This window comes from Sitophilus oryzae, unplaced genomic scaffold (assembly GCF_002938485.1).
Source record: "Sitophilus oryzae breed Bouriz unplaced genomic scaffold, Soryzae_2.0 scaffold_965_pilon_pilon, whole genome shotgun sequence".
Classification (NCBI taxonomy): Eukaryota; Metazoa; Arthropoda; class Insecta; order Coleoptera; family Curculionidae; genus Sitophilus; species Sitophilus oryzae.
Genome location: NW_022147600.1, coordinates 4379 through 12105, shown reverse-complemented (window position 1 = coordinate 12105; position 7727 = coordinate 4379). Strand labels below are relative to the sequence as shown.

Sequence of the window (7727 nt, the reverse complement as noted above, 5' to 3'; positions counted from 1 at the left end):
CTCATCAAGATAACATTAGGTTGATGAAATTCAACATTCAAGAGTGGAATGAGGATGAAATTCATCATTGAAAAGCTCCTAAATAATTTGAGGTAAATGATACTAAAAGTTTTTTTAATAATTAAATATATCTTTATTAAATACATATCTAATATTACTGTGTTTTTGTAAAATATGTAGATATAAATTATAGTAAAACTTAATGCTATTTATTTCTTTTTTTACAGATTTTCCACAAGTCGATGGATGCATACAGTTCCAAAGCAGTAGATTGTAGATTTATCCGTTTGATGATGTTCCTTCTGTTCATCAGCGGATTTCAAAATTTTTACATTTAAGCAAGTAAGAAATTCCAATGAGCCTCTGTGTTATATTTTAATGGTTCCTTATTATAATTGACTATTTCAGAGACCATCTATTTTTTACTTAGGCCAATTTTGCATTTTATCTTTTTTTTACTTAGAATTTTACTTCATGTTGCTGGTTTACTTTCATTTCTTTATAATAGCTTGACTGCCATATTTCCTTCATTGTGGCAAGAATATAATTTTTCAATTCTTTGCAATATTCCATTGACTATTTTTGTAAGTCATTTTTATTTGTATTTTTTTTATTGAGTTATTTTTCTAATACTTTTTTTCTTGTGCAGTTCCTTATACAGAGATAGTTTTGGTGGATTCATTTTCATGTCATTTTCAGATAATATGCCATGAATTGCCATAATTTTACGGATTCTGTTCCCATTTTCTGTTGATTCATTTTCATTCTGTTGATTTGGTTTGCCTGTGTGTCAATATAATTTAAACACAATAATAATACACTTAAAAATCTCCAAATAAACTAATTTCCCATTAATTCCTGGCGCATTCGCCATTCATTCAAAAAACCTGATGTCTAATATGTCGTTCTGTTTTTCCTAGCATTTTTTCCAATGAATTTTCCTGAGTAACATCGACTCCAGAGCATCATAGCTAGTCCCCCCAAAGAGGAGGAGACCCGGGTCGCCCCCTAACCCTGATGTTCGGGCATCGATGACCTATGTAGCATGCAAAGGTACCCAAGGGAGTCACCACCCTCTGGTTTACGAGCTAGGTGTTCTAACGCTAGAGGCTTCGGCCGGATCTGCTTTAAACCGAGAACTTCTTCGTTACGTATTCCGGCGGCCCTCGAAGAGTAGGGGCGGATATCGGACACATTGAAGATGAGGGAATTCCGCCTGTAGGGGTCAGTGGATGTCCGCTCGATGGGTGACGAGGGTGACCCGAGACGAGGCTGCTTAGCTGGGATGGGAACTGACTGGTGAGGCTTAATCGTCGGCCAAGGGTCAAATCTGATGAAGGGGGGCGAACTTATATGCTCTGGAGGATTTTTCTTTATGTGCTTTAGTCAAATTTTGACTAGATATTCTTTGGAGGTGGCTAAGCATTACTTTTTGTCAGTTTTTCTATTGACCACATCCTTCTCTATTTTGTATTATCATCTAATACTTCTTGCTTTTGCCTACCTCGCTCTATTTTTTTCTGTCATATTTTCTTTATTTTTGGAATATCATTCATCAATTCTATATATTATGCTCTTCTAACCACTGACTTATATATTTGTTTATTTTTCTGCCATTTTCCCCAGTTCATCTTCTCTTTCGCTATTTCTCTCCCATATTTTCTTCATTACGAGGATGCCATCATTTATCAATCCTCTTAACTCTTCCATTGGTTGTATTTCTCTAACTTTTTATATATATTTGTATACATTTTTTATGTCATTCTTCAGAGACTCTTCTAAGATATATTTCGCCATTTCTATGACTTGTATAGAATATAGTTTTTTTAATTTATTTTCATATAGTAAGTAGTTTTTTAAATAATTTTCCCAATGCATCATATCTCTATTTCATTATTTGTCTCCCGTATTTTCTTCTTAGCTTTATTTTTCTCCCATATTGTATTGATTCTGGAGGGGTGCAAAGCTAGTTCGCCTCCTCGTGGTGCACCCTGGATAACGCTAAATGAACTAGCAAATACTGGCAGTCGACAATCCCCAGATTTCCTGACCATAGGACACATTTCACTAAGTTTCACTTTTCTTTAAGAGATATGATGCTATCAAACAAGGATAACAGTGTTTTTCTTTATTATTTTCTTCTAATTGATTGTATTTCTAAATCTCTTCTATTATGTGTATTATTGTTTATTTTACTGCTATCCTTCTAAGACTTTCAAGTCTTTCATTTCATTTATTTTGGTGCCTTCCTGGAATTGTATGGTTTTGAAGTTATTTTCTAATTACTTTCTTTCTATTCCGTTTCTAATTCTTTTTAAAATTGAGTTTTTCATTGGGATATTGTACTGCTTTGGAACAAGGATTTTTTGGAAGAACTGTATTCCAAGTAGACCACCCTCACCAAGATGACATTATGTTGATGAAATTCAACATTCAAGAGTGGAATAAGGATGAAATTCATCATTGAAAAGCACCTGAATAATTTGAGGTAAATGATACTAAAAGTTTTTTTAATAATTAAATATATCTTTATTAAATACATATCTAATATTACTGTGTTTTTGTAAAATATGTAGATATAAATTATAATAAAACTTAATGCTATTTATTTCTTTTTTTACAGATTTTCCACAAGTCGATGGATGCATACAGTTCCAAAGCAGTAGATTGTAGATTTATCCGTTTGATGATGTTCCTTCTGTTCATCAGCGGATTTCAAAATTTTTACATTTAAGCAAGAAAGAAATTCCAATGAGCCTCTGAGTTATATTTTAATGGTTCCTTATTATAATTGACTATTTCAGAGACCATCTATTTTTTACTTAGGCCAATTTTGCTTTTTATCTTTTTTTTACTTAGAATTTTACTTCATGTTGCTGGTTTACTTTCATTTCTTTATAATAGCTTGACTGCCATATTTCCTCCATTGTGGCAAGAATATAATTTTTCAATTCTTTGCAATATTCCATTGACTATTTTTGTAAGTCATTTTTATTTGTATTTTTTTTATTGAGTTATTTTTCTAATACTTTTTTTCTTGTGCAGTTCCTTGTACAGAGATAGTTTTGGTGGATTCATTTTCATGTCATTTTCAGATATGCCATGAATTGCCATAATTTTACGGATTCTGTTCCCATTTTCTGTGGATTGATTTTCATTCTGTTGATTTGGTTTGCCTGTGTGTCAATATAATTTAAACACAATAATAATACACTTAAAAATCTCTAAATAAACTAATTTTCCATTAATTCCTGGCGCATTCGCCATTCATTCAAAAAACCTGATGTCTAATATGTCGTTCTGTTTTTCCTAGCATTTTTTCCAATGAATTTTCCTGAGTAACATCGACTCCAGAGCATCATAAGCTAGCCTCCCTAAGAGGAGACCAGGTCGCCCCCTAACCTGATGTTCGGGCATCAGCCTGTGCTTGTAGCATGCAGAGGTACCCAGAAGTCACCACCCTCTGGTTTTACGAGCTAGGTGTTCTAACGCTAGAGGCTTCGGCCGGATACGACCTGGCACCCAAGCTGCGAGACCAGCTTCGTGCACGTATCCCGTGACGTCTCGACAGTAGAGGGGCGGGATATCAGTTATTGAAGATGATGAGGGGTCCGCCTGTAGGGGTCCCCGGTGGATGTCCGTCCGACGGGTGGCAGAGTGACCCGAGACGGGCTGCTTAGCTGGGATGGGGAACTGACTGGTGAGGAAGCAATCGTCGGCCAAGGGTCCGTCTGATGAAGGGGGCGAATTGCCTTGCTCTGGAGGATTTTCTGTATGCGCTTGAGTCATATTTTTGACTAGATATTTAGTATAGGTGGCCAAGCATAATCTTTAGTAAATTTTCCAGTTTTTATTCTACATACTTTCTATTTTTTAGTATCATCTAATACTTTTCTTCACCTTCCTTTTGGCCTACCTCTCTATTTTTGTCTGCCATATATTCTTTATTATTGGAATATCATTCATCAATTCTATATATTATGCTCTTCAACGACTGACTCTTCCATTCTGATTACTTCTGACTACTCTTCTAATGACTGTCTTATAATATATCTGTATATTTTTGTGATTCTATTCTATTGTCTGTCATTTTACCCACTCTCTGCATTATTTATTTCACTTTTTTCTCTCATATATTCTTCCTTATGGGAATGTCTTCTTCAATTCTATGAACTCTTCTTTTGATTGTATTTATAAGTCTTAAGTATAGTATAATTGAATTTTAATTACCCATACCTCTAATTCTTTATTTTTCTACCATATTATCTTAATTCTATGAAAATTATTATTTTATGTATTTCTGAATTATCAGTGATCATTTACTTGTATCATTTTTTGTATCATCTCGTTATATGTCAAGACTTGTCCAAGGTATTTTATTTCTATTGTCATTATAGAGTTGTAATTTTGGAATAATTTTCAATCACTTTTTTCAATTAATCGTACCATACAGAAAAAAAACTTAATTATTCTTAAATGTAATTTATTTTTTGCCTTTTGTGTTTGTACTTATAAATCTCTTTATTTATATAATTGTTTATATTACTGCTATTCTCCCTCTAAGGCTTCCAAGTCTTTCATTTCTATTGATGCTTACATAGAATTTATAATTTTGGAATTATTTCTAATTGATTTTATCATCATTTTGTTTCTATATCCATTTAAAATTGAGTTTTTGGATGCAATATTGTACTGCTTTGGAACAAGGATTTTTTGGGACAACTGCACTTCAACCACCCACTTCAAGAGGCCATCAGACTGATTAAATTCAAGATTTAACAGTGGAATGAGGATGAAATTCATCATTGAAGAGGAAACTAATTAATTTTTGGTAAATTACTAAAATGTGTATTTTTTAAGATCGAATATGTTTAATTAATACCCAATAATTATTGTCTGTTAGCTTGTAAAATATGTAGCTATAAATGTTTAATTTTAAATAAAATATTTTGGCGCTCAATTTACTTTAGTTTATGCAACTATAAATTACATCATTTATAATTTTTGTTCTAGCCAGAAATACCTTAACGTGTATAGAGTTGCCCTAGACTTAATTTTAATTCATTTTAATTTTTATTATTTTTAAATATTTCTTAATTACCAATACAACTAACTTAACCATATTTTTTTTTTGTTAAGTTAAAAGTTATACCGTATGATGGAAAATACTGCGTTCGGTTGGTTTGGAAATGATGATTGATGACATTCCCCATATACTTTTACATAGAAGATGACAGCCATATGACAGCAATCTTCATTTCATAGCCATCGTTGACCCCGTTTTTTTTCGATCATGTTGTAATCAGTGTGTTAATTATTTTCTTTATTTTTCTTACAGATCCAAGATTTTCACAAGGGTAGCCGGAAAATTTAAAGCCTCATGTTGTCAGCATCTCCATGGACCTTGTTTTAATATAGTTAATACAAACTAATATGTTATTAATAAGAGTCGTTAAAAATAAATGAGTTTTATTCAAAATATATTTCGAAATACCGTCTAATCACGTAACAAGGTTGTTCAGGAATAGACGTATTTACATATAAAAATAATAGCTACTTTTACCTCCTCACTCTTATGCACTCCTACTACAAATCCCTGGTATTTCAACCTAGCAAAATTGCGCCAGAAAAAATTTAAAAGTATATACCTCTTCGCTCTATGCATTCCTGATACAAATCCGAGAAAATTCAGCTTTTAACAAAAAACAAAAATTAACGAACATTTTTCACCTTGTCCAAAATGATGATTTTTATCAGGAACATATAAATGTGAAGAGATAGTATTTACCTAGTCGCACTCATGTACTCCTGATACAAGTCCGAGAAAATTCACTTTTTGACAAAGACCGCACGAAAATTTTTAAACCTGCTCAAAAACCGCCGATTTTTATTAGGACTGCATAAGGGTGAAGAGATAAACCGTAAATTTAGTACCACATGTAAATATAGCGTTAATCAACGATATTTTTGCTATCTCTAGCAATTCGACCTCGTTGGAAAACTTCAACCCCTAATATCTCGGAAACTATAAGGGTTAGAGGGAAACGGAACAGCGCTTTCGATAGGCATTTCAACCCTCTATAAGGGCGCAAGATAAGGGCGAGATCGGAAACAAAAAATTTTTTGGCGAAAAATGAGGTAAGGGGTTGTTAACCTTACTTCATTTTTGCCGAGAAAATTTTTTTGTCTCCGATCATCTCCTAATTTTGCACCCTTATAGAGAATTGAATTCCCTATCGATTGCCGTCTTCCGTTCCTCGATATCTCTTTAGTTTAGAAGTTATAGCCGTTTTTCCAAAAAATCTAACTGTTCGAGCTCGTTGGTCAGGTTCTCCAAAATTTGCTGGTCAGAAATTATTTTGGGCAACTTTTGTTAAAATGAGGGATCTGGAATTATTTTCAGCAACATATGAGAGCGAGGAGATATATTTTGATACCAGGGAGTAAGCAGTTACATTCACCATTTAGTTGAAAATTTTTGATCTAAATATCTGAGCATTTACCAAGTCAAATATGCTCTGATAAACTTTCTTTTGGTCTCTCAAAATATTGGATTTTGAAGGATAGGCTATATATTATAGAATACTGTCCATTCCAGAACAACTTTTGTTAAGTAGTTTAATATTAGAATATATTGCGATAATTAAATGGCATTTTCTATATGTTCACGAATAGACAGTATAATATATTTTAGTCCAATAAAACTCATTTATCATTAATTATTATTTATTAATATATTATATTTTATTAACAACAGTAATATTAAAAGTATTTTCAATCCAAGGTCTTGATGGACATGCTACATGCTGATGTGTATATTGAGGTGAATAAATCTTCTGGCCATACTTCTGGAAAGTCTCCGTTCTGTAAGAAAAATAAAAAGATATAATTAATTAATTGTTCACTAACAAGTTTGATTAAAAGCTGTTACATCTATGACTTTAAATAACTAGTAAATTGGTAGGGTACATGTAGAATGTGGAATGAGTGGGAGTTATAACTCATCATATAAGGGGATTTTCATGTTGTAGGGGGGACAGGGTAGTTCCCATCCTCCTCTTACAACAGATGTTCTTCCTCCAAGGAGTGGACATCTACCTCCTCGGAGGGTATACATCATTTCACGATGGGGATTGGCCATCTGAGATCTTCACAATCCAGAAGCTTATCTCCGGCTGAGATACCCGTAAGGTGGAGGTTGGAGGATCTGTCTCCATTTTCTCCACCTCTTTAACTTGGTCTCTCCTTAGACCTGATACCACTGTTATCCCGCATCTATAATAGAGGATATATCCCATTTTCTCTATGAAACTAACCTCCTTGGAAAAAACTTGGTTAAATTAGCTGTTTTTGTAATTAAGAAATATTTGAATTATTATAATTAACAAACTGTTACAAATAAATTACAAAATGTTTATCATCTTATAGGCGATACACAGTTAAAAGTATTTATAGTCGCCTTAAACTAAAGAAAATCAGATGATAAACTATAATTATTTGAAATTAATCATATATTTTACAAAATACAATACGAGGTTGAATATATTTGTTAAAAAAACACCCTTGAGTACAATTTACCTAAAGTTATTTAGTTCCTCTTCATGATGAATTTCATCCTCAATCTACTGTTGAATGTAATCAACATAATGGCATCTTGAAGACAGAGTGGTTGAATTGAAGTGCAGCTGTCCTGGTGCATTGTTGTTAATATGATATTCACCAAAAGG

The 7727-nt window shown here is 32.8% G+C and overlaps 1 long non-coding RNA gene across 1 annotated transcript; it reads left to right on the top strand.

The window, feature by feature from the left end:
* Positions 1-9: 9 nt before the first annotated feature.
* On the top strand, positions 10-1121 carry LOC115891083. The gene is made up of 2 exons (XR_004051749.1): positions 10-92; positions 228-1121. It is a non-coding gene; the product is annotated as an uncharacterized LOC115891083 (long non-coding RNA).
* The last annotated feature ends 6606 nt before the right edge of the window (positions 1122-7727 follow it).